This window comes from Mauremys reevesii, linkage group 14, assembly GCF_016161935.1.
Source record: "Mauremys reevesii isolate NIE-2019 linkage group 14, ASM1616193v1, whole genome shotgun sequence".
Classification (NCBI taxonomy): domain Eukaryota; kingdom Metazoa; phylum Chordata; order Testudines; family Geoemydidae; genus Mauremys; species Mauremys reevesii.
This window is the reverse complement of record NC_052636.1, coordinates 9,143,295-9,159,183: the sequence shown is the minus strand read 5'-3', so window position 1 is coordinate 9,159,183 and position 15,889 is coordinate 9,143,295. Positions and strand designations below refer to the sequence as shown.

Below are 15,889 nucleotides of genomic sequence, written 5' to 3'. Positions count from 1 at the left end.
TTGCATAGACACCCCTACTCTGCCTAGCTATGCAGCATGAGGGGGCCGCTTCCCCAAAATGACCAGTTTGGCAGGGTGGTGGGTTGCAAATCACTTTAGGATTGAGTGGAATGAAATGTTATTCTCCTTCCTGTACAAGTGAAGGGCAGCGGAACGTACCTAGGCCGTCCTGACGGAGGGGTGGGTGGGTGAGGAAGCGCTTTCATTGGACGGCAGAGAAGTGATTGAGGACGTCACCCTAACCCAGTGGGCCCCAAACATTTCACACTGCGCCCTCGTACCCATGGCTGTGGCCCCTCGGAAGCCGCGGTCGAGAACCGGGGCTGGGAGTGGGGCCGTTGCTTGCTGGGGAGGGGGGGTGCGGACAGGGGTCAGGGGGTCGAGGCCGGGCTGGGAGCCAGGGGCCCAGGCTGAGGGGGGGTTGGGGAAGAGCTGGGACAGAGTGGGGCTGAGTGGGGCTCCCTCCCTGCCCTCCATGGGGGCTGGCTCAGGCCCTGAGGTGCCCCCATGAATCTTCCTCTGTGTCCCCTGAGGAGTCACGCCCCACATTTTGGGGACCACTGACCCCTACTCGCTAAGCAGGGGCTGGTGATGCCAAAGCCGAAGGAAAGGGAGAACAAGTGCGGGGGCCCCAGCACTGGAACCATGACCCCCCCCCACTTCTGTGTGTGTCTCCGCCCCCGTCCACCCCTTCCACCCACGGCCCCACCCACTGTCACCTCTGTTCCACCCCTTCCCCCACTGGCCCCACCCGGTCACTCCTTTACCCCGGCCCCGCTGCGGCCCCGAGACCAGAGAAGCTCTGTGCCCCTGCTGCAGCCCCCAGGCCGTAGCAGGGAGTGGGAGCTCCTCCAGCCCTGGGCCACCGTGGGGGAGACTTTTCCAGGGGGGCCCAATTTGGCCAGGGCCCCTAGTCATGGGCCCCACTGCCCCCTTGGCGACGCAAGGTTTGGGGAGGCTGAGCCCCCCCGAGCCTCCATTACGAGCCGCCCAGGCTACCTCTGCTCAGTGGGTGGCCAGTCTCCCTGTGTCTCTGCTGTTCGTGCTGGGGAGCCTGGCCGGCCTTAGGGGTGGGGCCCCCGGCAGCCGCCCAGGGCTCCAGGGGGTCAAAGGGCACCGTGTGGCCGTGCAAAGGTGCTCACTGCTCTCCCCTGCCCCAATGCTCCTCCGTGGCCCCACAGAGGGTGGGGGGAGCGAGGAGCAACACTAAGTGCTCCCTGCGTCCTGGTCACTTTCCCCACCTGGGCTGGGCTGTGAGGGGAGCATCAGAAGCTGCTGCTCCCTGCCCTCCCCTGACGCAGCCCAGCTGGGGAAAGTGACCTGGATGCAGGGAGCTCGGATGATGTCACTTCTTGCCCCCCTGCCCCTGCTAGGCAAGGCTGTTGTGTGGTGTCTTTATGGCTGGTTCAGTGATGCAGGTTTCTCTCTCCCATTGTTCCAGGGGCATCCTACTAGATAAAACTGAGCAAGAAATGCTTCCCAGGGGTTTTTAGGACTGGAATTGCTATTTTCAACAGTGATTGCCATTTTTTTTCTAGTTTTGTTTGTTTGAAAGGAAGACAGTGATATTGCACTGGCAAATTCCCCATAGAAACAAAGAATAATAAAGGCACCTCAACTTTTCCTCATTTATGGAGGACAGTCTGATAATATGGATCCAGATATCCTCCAATCACACAAGCTGAAAATTGTTCCACTTTACTGCAGCTCTGTAACCATGCGGGAACCAGTCCTGTCTGTGTTCTGTGCACATCCAAAATTCCTGCTGAATGACCCGCCCTGGGAGCAAGTTACCAGTGACCCAGGGCTGGGGCGGAAGGAGGGTGCAGGTGGTGGGGGTAGCCCAGGGCTGGGGCAGCAGAGGGTGTGTGGGTGGGGGAGCACTGGTGGGGAAGGGGAGCCCAGAGCTGGGGAACATGGGGTGTTTGTGGAGGAGAGCCCAGGGCTGGGGTGGCAGGGGTGCGGGTGGGGAGGCCCAGGGCTGGGGCAGCAGGGGTGCGGGTGGGGAGGCCCAGGCTGGGGCAGCAAGGGTTATGGGGGGGGAGCCCAGGGCTGGGGTGGGGGCAGCCAAAATTTTTTTTTCCTTGGGGCAGCAAAAAACCTAGAGCTGGCCCTGCCTCCATGCACCGTGAGGTAGGCAGGAGCGGATCATTATTATCCCTACTCGAAAGAGGGAGAAGCTAAGGCTGAGAAAGGAGAATTGAATTGTCTGAGGTCACACAGCCAGTCAGTGGCAGAGTTGGGAATAGGACCCAAGAGCCCTGATTTTCAATATACCTGCCCCTGGAGATTTCCACTACATGCATCCGACGAAGTGGGTATTCACCCACGAAAGCTCATGCTCCAAAACATCTGCTAGTCTAGAAGGTGCTACAGGACTCTGCTGCTTTTACAAACTAACCATCAGATCTTGAATTTCAGACATAGAATGACCTAAAGAAAGTGTTCTGTGATGAGCTCCAGACCAACAACAGTGCACAGTAATTATTCAGCAAGTATTTGAGGAGAACTGCAATGTTAGAGAGAATCATGAACTGCTCAGAGACAATTAATGCAGAGAACAACAAAATTTATCAAACATAGAACTGGTTCTGACTTATTTCCTTGGTCTTAAAAGAGAACAACAAGGATCTGAGTCTCCTCCCTGTCAATAACCCCCTGCTCAGCCAATCAGGGTAGAGACTGAGGAAGGGAGGCTGAGGGTTCTCACCAGAGAGCCCAAAGGATGGCCCAGGTCACTGGTGGGGATCACTGCCCGAGCACTATTTCAGCCCCACATTTTTGGGTGGACCTCCCACAGTGGGAACTGCAGAGCACTCCCCTGCGACAGATGGATCAGACTGAACAGATTTCAAACCTCCAGGAAGCTCTTACCTTCTAAACAGGGGCGGCTGTTTTCTAGTAAAATCACTAAAAGGGAAGGAGAAAACTCAAAAGAGGTTCCTCCTGGAGCTCACGTCCGTGAACCCGAATACTCTCTCAGTCCTCAAAGAGAGGCCTGGAGAAGGAGACTTGCTGAAGCAAAGCCACAGGGGTCTCTGAGGTTTCCCTGGCCCCTCGCCCCTGTCCTGCCTGGCTGATGTCAGCATCTCTCTGTGAGGTCACCACCTCCCCACCACCTTGGACCAATAGGCTGAGGTCCTGCCAAAGGCCTTTGTGATGTCACTGCCACACCCCTCCCTTGCTGTGCCAATGTCCTGCCCCTGGTCAGGCACTTTGCAGGTTTGAGCTACTCCCTGGGGATCACCCCACTCAAGGAGCGTTCGTTCTAGACAGCAAGCCGGCTAGACAGGGAAACATCAGACGCTGCTCCCAATGCTACACTCGGTTTTTCAGAAATTAGTCGACTTTATGGCCAGAAGAGACCATTAGAGCATCTAATCTGACCCCCTGCATATCACAGGCCTCCTGTAGGACACACGAGCTACTTGGGTCTGTTCCTAGAATGGAAGCCGCATATTGAACAAGTCCCAACAGGTTTGCTACACCCTGGCCTCCTCCCATTCTCCACCCGTGAATGTTTTGGCTACTCCAACCTCCAAGCCAGACTGCCCAAGCCTCCCACATCCTGTGTATTTGCTGTCCCTTCAGCAGGAACCCACCAGGATCTCCCCCCCCCCCCCAATAATCCCTACCCGAGCTGGCTCCACTGCAGCCATTTCCCTTCCCTGTCCCATGGGAGGACGGGACGAGCTGGAGCGAAACATGGACGACATCCTGCAGCCTGGCAGGGCGAGAAGGGCAGTTGTGGAGGTTTCAGAACAGGCTTTAGTTCATGTCACATCATGATTCCCCCAGGATCTTTCCCTGCAGAGACACAGCCTAGGTTCTGCCATGCTGGGAACATGCTCCAGCTCTTTATTGCAGGGGAGACCTGGCCCCTCCTGCCAGGCTAAGCCCACAGGGAGATTTTTCAGCCTCCCCAGTAATAAAGTCTCTGAACAAAATGCTGGAAAGGAGCAGAACCAAAGGGGCTGGGCAGGCTCCATAGGGATACTGGCTCCTCCCTTCCCCTCCTGTGCGGCCATGTCCTGTTGCTGGCAGAGATCAGCCCCCCCCCGCATCTCCCCCCCAGAGGCAGCCACGTCTGCGGGCTCCCCCAGCCAGCACCCACTAACCACCACCCACGCTGGGGGAGTGACACAGGACAGAAAATTCCACCTACCCAAGGACAAATTGCTGCAGATAAACGGGCTGGGTTCACATCCCAAAGCTGAGGAGAATTTAAGAATTACAGAGAAAATAGGAAAAATGAGAGACTAGAGAGTCAATAATTTTAGGGAAAATGAGGGAATCTCCTTGGATTTTCTAGCCACATGTGGGGAGGGGAGAGAGAAGGGGAAGAACTAGAGAGAATTGTTCTCAGGTTTTGAGACGGAAAGAAATGGCACAAACAGGAAAAGGATGCGAGTAGCTCACCCCCGTGACCATAGGTGTGAGCAGCACATTTCATTAGGGTGTGCACCCAGGGAGCCCCGCCCTAGCCCCACCCCATCCACTGCCTCCCACTTCCTGCCCCCTGGCTGCCCCCCTCAGAACCTCCAACCCCCCCTGCTCCTTGTCCCCTGACTGCCCCCTCCTGAGACCCCCCCCCTGTAACTGCCTCCCTAGGACCCTACCCCCTACCTGTTCCCCTGACCCGTATCCACACCCCTGCCCCCAGACAGACCCCAGGGACTCCCACGCCCCATCCAACCACTCCCCGCCCCAACCGGCCCCCAGAACTCCCGCTCCATCCAACCCCCTCTGCTCCCTGCCTGCTCCAATCCCGCTCCACCGCCCGCCAGGCACCCCCGAACCCTCAACCCATCCAACCCTCCTGCTCCTTCTCCCTGACCGCCTCCTCCACAGGCCCCCCCCAACCGCTAATCACCCCTCCAACTATCCAACCCCCCACCCCACCTCCTGGCAGCGTTGTCTAGTGCCTGGTCCCACCCACACACTCAAAGTGGCAGAGGAGGCTCCCTCTCCTCCGGGGGGAAGGTTGCCTAGTGGGTTAAGGCACAGGACTCAGGCGTTCTGGGTTTGAGTCTCTGCTCTGCCACAGACTCCCTGCTCAGCCTTGGGAAAGTCACTTCACCTCATTGTGCCCTAGATCCGACCTGCCCAGTGGGGCCCAACACTGACCCTGCCTCCTGGGCTAAATCCATCCATGGCTGGGTGATGGGGGGGGAATGGAGATACCAACATGGGGAGAGTTGGGCTGAATTTCTCCACAGCCAGAGAGTGGGAGCCAGCTCCACAGGGGGGATGGGAGCGAGAGGGGCTCAGGCCAGCTCCACACAGAGGGGGGGTCAGGGCTTCGGCCCTGCAACTTCTGCCACTAAGGTGGCTGGGGCTCCCAGGCCGGGACTTCAGCCCCACATCTTCTGCCAGGGTCCGGGTTCTCCTCCCCTGCCCCAGGGGGGCTCCTCTCCCCCCCGTGCAGCTCCTGCAGGGGCCCGGGGCGTCTCCTCCCCCCACTCCAGCTCGGCTCCTCTCCCGCCACCACGGGAGGGGGGGGGAGCAGCCTCCCCAGCCGGGGCTCAGGGTATTGGGGTGCCGGGGCTCCCCTGCGCACGCCTGGGCCCGGGACACTCACACACACACTCTGCCCGGGGCTCCTGGTGCCCAGAGACCGATCAACCCCGCCTGCCCCCGCCCTTCCCGCCTGCAGCTCCGGCCTCCTCCCGCCCCGCCCCGCCAGCCGCACCCACGGGAGCCCCGGGCCCAGGCTCTGTCCCCACCTGGAGCCCAGCGGGGCCGGGGGCAGCTCCTGCTGCAGCTGAGAACAGCGGCTCCGCTCCGGCCCGGACGGCTCCAGCGCTGCCGGCAGCACGTGGCCACCCGGGAGCAGCTGCTGGGCCCGGGATCCTGCGTCACAATGTGCCAGAGCCCCGCCCCAGGAGCTGCCCCGCCCTGGCTGTGCCAGAGCCCTGCCCCAGGAGCTGCCCCTCCCTGGCTGTGCCAGAGCCCCGCCCCAGGAGCTGCCCCCACCGCTGGGATTTGTTCTCCGCCTCCTTCTTCCCAGCACCCACCGCCTCCCAGCTGCTCCTTCCTGTGTCTGCAAACACCCCGCACCTGGGCGGGCTGCCGCGCACGCTGGGGCTGTCGCCAGTGGCTGAAATTGCCTCCAGCGCTAATCACCTGGGGCGGGGGTAGAGGGAACGAAGGGAGGAGATGGGCCCAGGGTGTGAAAGCAGAATTAGGGGGCAGGGAAAGAAGGACTGTTTGGAAAGGTGGAAAGGAAACCCTGTCACCGCTCCTGGGTGATCCAGATGGAGTCAGAAGAAGTTGGGCAGCAGAGGCTCAGATAAATTGAGGGGAACCCCCTGGGTGTCCCAGTGTTGGCCAGGGATTGTACAGCACCTAGCGCAATATGGAGTCCCGATCTCAATCATGGTCTGTGCAGCACCTGGGAGCCCTAATGTCTGTTTCCTGATCACAGGCACTGGGGATGGAGTGAGGGAAACCTCAGCACCTGAAGGGTTAATGCAGCCCTGTGTGCAGCCCCTGCTAGGGTGACCAGACAGCAAATGTGAACAATCGGGACAGGGAGTGGGGGTAATAGGAGCCTATGTAAGAAAAAGGCCCAACATCGGGACATCCGGTCACGCTAGTCCCTGCTGCGCTCACGAGGGGTTGGCTTAGAGAGTTGTAGTAATAACAGCAGCAAAGAGTCTTGTGGCACCTTATAGACTAACAGACGTATTGGAGCAGGAGCTTTCGTGGGTGAATCCCCACTTCATCAGATGCACCAATAGTCCCATATGGGCTAGTGGTCAGGATTCCTGGTTTTTCATACACGGGGCCTGGGTTCAACTTCTGGTGTGGGAACAGTGCAGAGCTTTTTCCCAGAGTGGAGACAGGAAATAAAAGGAACAGGAAGGGATCCTGCCAGCAGAGGAGTTGGACAGTGTGGGGAGGGGATCCCAGAAGTGGGGGTGGGGGGCAGAGGTCTGAGGGGAGACCAGGGAAGGATCCCAGCATTGTGGGAAGTTGAGAGCACAGGCCTGGCCTGGGGACCTGGAAGAGTGAATGTGTCCTCTAAACCCATCAACTGCAGACTAGGCAGGACTGGAAGAATTACATATTTGTTGGTAATTGTCAATTTCTGTGTAAACACACGACCCAATGGCAAAATATTTCTATCGATAATTATCAAAATTGGCAGATGGGCAAAGTAAGAAACATGCTGCTTGAGAACTTACCCTGTTGTAGGAGCAGCAGTGATCTGTGTGCTGCGTATAATCTGTGTGCCCAAAAGGTCTGTTACACTCCCCCCACCCCCCGCCCCGTCTCCTCTCCCTCTCTGAATGCCCGTGAAGTGGCTTTCCCCCTCCCCTCCCTCCCGCAATGCTTGTGGGATGAAGGGGCTGGTTGAACAGCTGGAAGATCAGAAGAGCTCCTAGATAGACAAGGTATCTGGGACTCTCATTAGGCAGCATTGTGAAAGCACAGCTGAGCACAGGGCCCCTTCCCCTTTTAAGGACCTGCTCCTCATGGCCTGTGACTAGAGATGACTTGGCTGCATCCGGTGGGTCACACTCCACCTCAGCCAGTGTCCATGCAGGGTCCCTGCTCTGGGTGTGTGAGCGCTGCCTAATGAGAGTCCCAGAGACCTTGTCTACCTGGAAGCTCTTCTGATCTTCAACCAGCCCATTCATCCCCCAAGCATTGCAGGAGAGAGCGGGAGGAGGAGGTGAAAGCCACTTCACAGGCATTCAGAGAGGGAAAGGAAGTATAACAGACGTTTTGAGCATAGAAATCACTGCTGTTCCTACAACAGCAGGGACAGGCCACTAGGAGCTGAGAAAAGGAAGCCATCCTGTTTCTGCCTGGCTTTGAACCAGGGACCTTTTGCGTGTTAGGCAAACGTGATAACCACTACACTACAGAAACTCTGTGATAGGGCTGTGCCCTTCCCTTCATAAGAACATAAGAATGGCCATAGTGGGTCAGACCAAAGGTCCATCCAACCCTATATCCTATCTGCCAACAATGGCCAATGCCAGGTGCCCAAGAGGGAGTGAACCTAACCGGAAATGATCAAGTGATCTCTCTCCTGCCATCCATCTGCACTCTCTGACAAACAGAGGCTAGGGACACCATTCCTTACCCATCCTGACTAATATCTATTAATGGACTTAACCTCCATTAATTTATCTGCAAAAAGAACAAAGAGAACATGTGGCACCTTAGAGACTAACAAATGTATTTGAGCATAAGCTTTTGTGGGCTAAAACTCACTTCATCGGATGCATGCAGTTAAAAATTCAGTAGGAAGATATATATATACACAGAGAACGTGAAAAAATGGGTGTTGCCATACACACCATAACGAGAGTGATCAGTTAACGTGAGCTGTTATCAGCAGGAGAAAAAAACCTGATTTTGGGAGGGGAACAGGAGAAAGGACAAAGGAAGGAAGACACGAAGAGAAAAGAGGGATCAGACAGTGGATGGAGCAAGAGGTGAAACAAAAAGGACAAACCCTTATGTCCCCAGTGATTCTAAGAGACAAAATCACAGGTGCAGAATAAAATTCTGCCTCCTTAAGCTCGTGTTTTCCATGCCTAGAATTCAACTGTCACCAGATGGATCAGACTGAACAGGTTTCAAACCTCCAGGAGGCTCTTACCTTCTAAACAGGATGGCTGTTTTCTAGTAAAATCACTAAAGGGAAGGAGGAAACTCGAAAGAGGTTCCTCCTGGCGCTCACGTCCGTGAACCGAATACTCTCTCAGTCCTCAAAGAGAGACCTGGAGAAGGAGACTTGCTGAAGCAAAGCCACAGGGGTCTCTGAGGTTTCCCTGCCCCTCACCCATGTCCTGCCTGGCTGATGTCAGCATCTCTCTGTGAGGTCACCACCTCCCCACCACCTTGGACCAATAGTCTGAGGTCCTGCCAAAGGCCTTTGTGATGTCACTGCCACACCCCTCCCTTGCTGGGCTAATGTCCTGCCCCTGGCCAGGCACTGTGGAGGTTTGAGCTACTCCCTGGGGATCACCCCACTCAAGGAGCGTTCGTTCTAGGCAGCAAGCCGGCTAGACAGGGAAACATCAGATGCTGCTCCCAATGCTACACTCAGTTTGCCAGAAATTAGTCGACTTTATGGCCAGAAGAGACCATTAGAGCATCTAATCTGACCCCCTGCATATCACAGGCCTCCTGTATGGCACAATAGCTACTTTGGGGGCAAATACATTCCAGAAAGGCATTTAGTCTAGATGAAATGTCATCAAGAGATGGAGAATCCACCATTTTCCTTGGTAGCTTGTTCCTGTGGTGAATCATCCTCGCTGTTGAATATTTGTGCCTTTGTTGTAATATGAATTTGTCTCTTTTCATCTTCCAGCCATTGGGTCTTGTTATACCTTTCTCTGCTTGATTCAAGAGCCCTTTAATTCCCAAATCTTTTCTCTCCTTGAAGCACTTCAACACTTCAATGAAGTCACCTTTCAATCTTCTTTGATCAGCTAATCAGGTTGAGCTCTTTCAATAGCTCACTAGAAGGCAGTTTTCTCCCGCCCTCAGAACCTTTGGTGGCTCTTTGCTGCCCCAGCTCCAATTTCACAACATCTTTTTCAAACGAGGACACCAAAACTGGAGGCAGTATTCCAGTATCAGTCTCACTGATGCCGTGTCACCTCCTGTGACATTATTGACATAATCTGTATCTGTATAGATCACCGTTGCACAACTGTTCTATATTTGTAGCCAGTATTGTAGAAAGGTTGTCGTGTAAGGGGTCTATGGAGAGGTTCTGATTGGCTGATTATAATGATGCTATCTCTAGGTGTGTTTCATTTTTGTAGTTGAAGTTATGAATATTGGCTCTCTGCCGGCTCACCTGCCCCCTCGCCACTGCCCACCCACTCGCCTCCTCAGCCCCTCCTCACCTGCTATTGTGTCATACAGGAGGCCTGTGCAGGGGTCAGATTAGATGCTCTAATGGTCTCTTCTGGCCGTAAAGTCGACTAATTTCTGAAAAACTGAGTGTAGCATTGGGAGCAGCGTCTGCTGTTTCTGTCTAGCCGGCTTGCTGCCTAGAACGAACGCTCCTTGAGTGGGGTGATCCACAGGGAGTAGCTCAAACCTCCACAGTGCCTGGCCAGGGGCAGGACATTAGGCCAGCAAGGGAGGGGTGTGGCAGTCACATCACAAAGGTTTTTTGCAGGACCACAAACTATTGGTGGGGAGGTGGTGACCTCACAGAGAGATGCTGACATCAGCCAGGCAGGACAGGGGCGAGGGGCCAGGGAAACCTCAGAGACCCCTGTGGCTTTGCTGCAGCAAGTCTCCTTCTCCAGGTCTCTCTTTGAGGACTGAGAGAGTATTCGTTCACGGACGTGAGCGCCAGGAGGAACCTCTTTTGAGTTTTCTCTTTCCCTTTTAGTGATTTTACTAGAAAACAGCCGTCCCTGTTTAGAAGGTAAGAGCCTCCTGGAGGTTTGAAACCTGTTCGGTCTGATCCATCTGGTGACAGTTGAATTCTAGGCATGGAAAACACGAGCTTAAGGAGGCAGAATTTTATTCTGAATTTTATTTGATCCCCACTAGTGACCTGGGCCATCCTTTGGGCTCTCTGGTGAGAACCCTCAGCCTCCCGTCCTCAGTCTCTACCCCTGATTGGCTGAGCAGGGGGTTACTGACAGGGAGGAGACTCAGGTCCTTGTTCTCTTTCAAGACCAAGGAAATAAGTCAGAACCAGTTCTGTGTTTTACAAATTTTGCTGCTTCTCTGCATTAATGGTCTCTGAGCAGTTCATGATTCTCTCTAACATTGCTGCTCTCCTCAAATACTTGCTGAATAATTACTGCCACTGTTGTTGGTCTGGAGCTCATCTGAGAGCATTTTATTCAGGTCATTCAGTGTCTGAAATTCAAGATCCGATGGTTAGTTTGAAAATCAGGGCTCTTGGGTCCTATTCCCAACTCTGCCACTGACTGGTTGTGTGACCTCAGACAAGTCAATTCTCCTTTCTCAGCCTTAGCTTCTCCCTCTTTCAAGTAGGGATAATAATGATCTGCTCCTACCTACCTCACGGTGGATGGAGGCAGGGCCGGCTCTAGGTTTTTTGCCGTCCCAAACAAAAAAAATTTTGGCTGCCCCCACCCCAGCCCTGGGCTCCCCACTGCACCTCCCTGCCACCCCAGACCTGGGCTCTGCCCCCTCCACCTGCACCCCCTGCCACCTCAGGAGGTGTGTGGGGGGGGAAATTCCAGATCTTTCCACCTTCTTCCAAATTCCTCCTAAGGCGCCACTTTGGGGGAATGTGCTCAGTGGGGCGGCAGCCCCTGCTCCCCTAGCTATGCTCCTGCTTGTGGGGGCCCCTGCAAGACCCAGGGCCTGGGGCAAATTGCCCCACTTGCCCCCGCCTCTGGGCGGCCCTGCTAGCAGCTCTTCTGGGAGCGCAGGGAAGGAATGACTCCCCCTTCTCTAGCTTCTCCCCGTGGGCTCTGGGGAGCAGGGAGGGTTGTGTGATAAATTCCATCCAACTCCCCCTTTGATCCAAGCCAAGGGGCGTCTCAGTTCTGCACGATCCCCTTGGCAGGGCCAAACAAGGGATGTTTTCCACTGCCCAGGAGACCCAGCCAGGGACTCAAGGCAGCCCCAGACTTTCCCTTTCTCCCTTCTGGGAAATCAAGTTCAAGTTCTACAAGCAGCTAAAGAAGCCTCAACCCCGCATCTGAATTAATGTCAATTTCTCACTGCCTGACACAAACAAATGTCATTTAAATCCCAGGTGAGTCCACTTCAGTCATTCCTCAGCCCGATTCCTTCACCCTCCTGCCTTAGCTTAGGGCATTGCGCCACCCTGTGGGCATTTCATGTCCTCCTCAGTTTCACATACAGACACAATTTCCTTTGCCGCTCAACGAACAGCAAAACCTTTCTGTGTCTCTAGGCTGAGTCAGGGCATTCAATTCCATTGAAACCTTCTCTCCTGCAATGGTAATGGTCAAACAGAGGGGACGTGGCCACCTTCAGCCCTGGCAGTGAGATATTCCCTCTCCTCTTTCTTCATGCTGATGTTGTTATTCCATAAAACATGAACCATGGAATAAATAGCTGCGTTTACTTCAGGGTGAGGAAAGAAAGGAGCCACCAACTCCCCAAAAAATCTCAGTGCCCCAGAGAAAAGCTGCCCCTATTATTGGAACTAATGATGTGCTGGAGATATGTTGGGAAAAGGGACTGTCTGAATTGCCAAGGCAGGAAACGAACAATCTACAGCAACATCATTAACCACAGACACACTCTAGCCATGCTCCAGCCAGTGGGGAAATGGGCAGGAATTCATAATGTCAACTATAAAAATGATACACATCTAGAAATAGTATAATTATAATCAGCCAATCAGAACCTCTCCATAGACCCCTTATGCGACAACCTTTCTACAATATTGGCTACAAATAGAACAGCGGTCGCAATGGTGATCTATACGGTTACAGATTATGTCAATAACGTCACAGGAGGTGACACGGCATCAGTGAGACTGATACTGGAATAGCCTCCAGTTTTGGTGTCCTCATTTGAAAAGATGTTGTGAATTGGAGCTGGGGCAGCAAAGAGCCACCAAATGTTCTGAGGGCTGCAGAAAATGCCTTCTAGTGAGCTACTGAAAGAGCTCAACCTGCTTAGCTTATCAAAAGAAGATTGAAAGGCGACTTCATTGAAGTGCTGAAGTGCCCTAATGGAGAGAAAGGATTGGGTATTAAAGGGCTCTTGAATCGAGCAGAGAAAGGCATAAAAGACCCAATGGCTGGAAGCTGAAAAGAGACAAATTCATATTACAACTAAGGCACAAATATTCAACAGTCAGGATGATTCACCACAGGAACAAGCTACCAAGGAAAGTGGTGGATTCTCCATTTCCTGATGTCATTTCATGAAGACTAGATGCCTTTCTGGAATGTGTTTGCCCCCAAAGTAGCTCTTGTGTCATACAGGAGGCCTGTGATATGCAGGGGGGGTCAGATTAGATGCTCTAATGGTCTCTTCTGGCCATAAAGTCAACTAATTTCTGAAAAACTGAGTGTAGCATTGGGAGCAGCGTCTGATGTTTTCCTGTCTAGCTGGCTTGCTGCCTAGAATGAACGCTCCTTCAGTGGGGTGATCCACAGGGAGTAGCTCAAACCTCCAAAGTGCCTGGCCAGGTGCAGGACATTGGCACAGCAAGGGAGGGGTGTGGCAGTGACATCACAAAGGCCTTTTGCAGGACCTCAGACTATTGGTCCAAGGTGGTGGGGAGGTGGTGACCTCACAGAGAGATGCTGACATCAGCCAGGCAGGACCGGGGCGAGGGGCCAGGGAAACCTCAGAGACCCCTGTGGCTTTGCTTCAGCAAGTCTCCTTCTCTGGGTCTCTCTTTGAGGACTGAGAGAGTATTCGGGTTCACGGACGTGAGCGCCAGGAGGAACCTCTTTCGAGTTTTCTCCTTCCCTTTTAGTGATTTTACTGGAAAACAGCCATCCCTGTTTAGAAGGTAAGAGCATCCTCGAGGTTTGAAACCTGTTCAGTCTGATCCATCTGGTGACAGGTCACTTCCCTTCTCTGTACCTCAGGCTCCTCCCCATCTGCCCAATGGGAACAGGGAGAGTTCTCAAACTCTGGTCAGTTGTGAGCCTGGTTCTGACCTGGGTCCCACCTCCTCTAACACAGGATCATGTGCAGAACATGGGAGCTCTGGCTTGTCCTAAATGCTGTAGAGTGTGAGTTCCTGGGAAAGGGCAGGGGGGTGGGAGCAAGAGGAGAAAGGCAGAGACATTGGAGACGAGGAATTGGGGGGGAGAAGAGAGAAAATAAATGATTGAAGCAGAACAGGTGTCCCAACTCCATCTTGCTCATCACAGGTGTTCACAGAGACAGGTAGTTGCGGGTTTTCCAGTGTCAAGTCTGAACTTTGATTCTAACAATGTGCGTTGAAATATCAAGGGGATCTCCACATACCTGATCTCTTCCCCCCTCCCCTTTTTTGTATTAATTTTTATTTTTACGTGTTTGGCTTAACTGTGATCGTCTCTTTCCCCACCTGTATTGCAATTTGGGGGTTATGTTTATTGTGCCTCCCTTTTGTTCATGTCATTATAATTGTAACAGCAAAGGAATCTGCAGGAGCAAAAACTGACTCAAAACTTCATTTCCCCACCATGCCGGAACATCCTACAAACAGCTCACGCAGCTGGAATCATAACACGCAAGGCCAGGGGATGGGAGATGCAGGTTTCCAAGTGTTCTGTCTTTCTCAGATGACACATTCCAGCCCCTTGTGTGCCTCCATCCTGTATGACCTGCTGGACTTCGACACATTTATTGTCTCATTCTATAGATAATGTGATTGTAACACAACGTGACTGAAATTAAACCACTTCCAGATGAGGAAACAACAAAGGAGAAAAGCCATTATTGCATTGGCTGGGAATCAAACCCAGATCAACTGCTTGGAAGGCACCTATGCACACCACTATACCACCAATGCATCTGGCAGGAGTAGCTTTCCTGCAGGCTCTGTGCGCTGGCAAAGGGGGTGACACATGACCATGAAGTTAATGAACAGAGTGGATGGGCTGGAAGCTGCCTGACAGCTGGGAGCAGAGTTACCATCCCAGAGTGACTGAAAGGGAGCGAAGATGAAAACAGAGCTCATTGGGAGCTGGCCCCACACCCGTCCCGCCCCTAGGAGAGGGGAACTGAAGCTCAACTTCAATCACAGAAAAATCTTCCCTGAGAAGGAAGGGGACAGCTTGTTTTAAAGACCAGGTTTGTGTTTGTTCCTGCTACATACGGAGGGGCTGGGTAGTGCTGATTCCAGCCCCCAGACTCTGGGAGGATAAGGAACAAATTCAGGCTGCCAGTGAGGGAGGGAGATGATCTTTTGACAGTGACGGACGCCTCGTCCTAAAGGTCTTTGTCTGCCCCCTTCCAGTGACTGTTTGGCACAGGAATGCAGCCCCCACTCCTGGGTCTCTCCTGGGGAAATAATGTTTCTGTGCAAAACACCAAAGCTTTTAACAGAAAGGAAGAAAAGGAAATGGCCACATGATGGGACTAGGACATAAGGAATGAAACACACATGGGCGGCGAGTTATATACCCACGTGGTGCCCGGGTACCAGCAATATTCAGAGCCCTGGGGCCCAGCTCCACCAAAGTTTGGGGCCGGGTCTCCTCTGGCCCCACCTGCCACCCCGTGCTTCCCCGTGTGTCCCCGGGCCCCCTTGCTGGCCCCATGCATGTCCCTGGGCCCCGGAGGAGCAGAGCGTCCTGCCTCTTCCATGCAGCTCCATGCTGCCTCCTGCAGCAACTGCTGCCACAGGGTCCCAGTGCCCCGCTTCCCAACTCACTGCCAGGGCAGACTGACTCTGAGCCTGCCCTTCCACCTCAGACCCTTCCCTTCCAGCGGGACCCTCCACCATCACAGCCCCCCCACCCCTGCAGTCACCACTCCTGCCCCATGTTGGGCCAGGAGACAGCCCCAACCCCCACCCCCAGTGAGGCGATAGTCAGGGGCAACAGCAGGGGACGAGGTGCATGCCGCCCCCCCCGGCACCCAAAATGGGGGAGGCGAGGGAGATTCCTGGACCTGAGAAGGGCCCTAGGAGCACCTGCAGTGACAGTGGTGGGAGTGGAGTGTGCTGCTGGGGTGGGGGAGAATGAGGGTTCCTCCCCAGAGCTTGCTGCTGCCAGCAGGGAAAGGGCTGGGGGAGTCCTCCTTCTGGCCCTTGTCCCAGAGCAGCCTGCCTGCACCCCAAACTCATCCCCAGCCCTGCCTCACCCCAGAGCCCACGCCCCCAGTCAGAGCTTTCACCCCCCCACCACATCCTCAACCCTCTGCCCGAGCCCTGAGCTCCTCCCACACCCCAAACCTCCCATCCCCAGTCCCTTCATTCCCCCACCCACACCCC

General features: G+C 54.4%; 1 non-coding gene and 1 pseudogene across 1 annotated transcript; one reads left to right on the top strand and one right to left on the bottom strand.

The window, feature by feature from the left end:
- Window positions 1–15,889, top strand: part of LOC120381796 — a 305,764-nt pseudogene that overhangs the window by 119,254 nt on the left and 170,621 nt on the right.
- On the bottom strand, window positions 7,809–7,881 carry TRNAV-AAC. Its single transcript has one exon. It is a non-coding gene; the product is annotated as a tRNA-Val (tRNA).